The sequence below is a fragment of the Gopherus flavomarginatus genome, chromosome 5 (assembly GCF_025201925.1).
Source record: "Gopherus flavomarginatus isolate rGopFla2 chromosome 5, rGopFla2.mat.asm, whole genome shotgun sequence".
Lineage (NCBI taxonomy): Eukaryota > Metazoa > Chordata > Testudines > Testudinidae > Gopherus > Gopherus flavomarginatus.
This window is the reverse complement of record NC_066621.1, coordinates 156548176-156549024: the sequence shown is the minus strand read 5'-3', so window position 1 is coordinate 156549024 and position 849 is coordinate 156548176.

Here is an 849-nt window from a genome sequence, read left to right as displayed (position 1 = left end):
GGCATTTGCCCATTTCTAACAGGGTTACGTGCTGTTCATTGGTGTACTCATCTGCCTGACAGTAAACTGAAACACCTTGCTAAAGTGCTCAGAATATATTCCTCTTCTTTGGCAGCAAATGCCCATTGACTGCAATGATCTCCATGGACTTCAATGGGCATTGGGTCAGACCCCAAATTTTCAGCCATCTCACCATTTGCTTTGCTTTAGTTGTTAAATCTGCACTAGCGGTGGGCCTAGCCTGGACAGTTCCAGTCTGGTGCTAAACTTTTCTAAGGGTCTAGGGTGGGAGAGATCAGATTCTGACGTTTGCTCCACCCTATTCTAGAGCTCAGAGTTATCCCTGAAGTTCAAATCTGAACTTTCCCAACAGAAGAGTGTTGGGATGAGATGACTTGGTCCTGGCCCATGTGCAGTTTGCATGCCCAGATAAGGGGCTAATAAGCACAATTTCAGCCAGAATTGCGAGGGCCTGGATTTCTCCCATGAAGTTGTGCCAACACACCTCACTTCCAACCTGATAAAGACCTACTGAAATAACCTCACTTGTATCCTAAAGCAGATTAGAACCTAATATGCCAGAGGTGAAAGTGTAGTACATTAACCTCCCATGCTGTCTAGATAGTCTTTTAGCCCCTGTTAAAATTACATAAGTATTCCATTATAAAAATTGAAGGGAAATGCCATTCTGAAGGCATTATCAAATGAAATTTCTTACCTCCACATTTCACTTTATAATAAATGATATCTGAATTGTAGGGCTGGTCTATTACTAGTACTCTGGCTGTCCAAGCTTCTCTGGAAGTCGATACAAACCACAGGTACATTTAAGAGAGTCATAGATTCCAT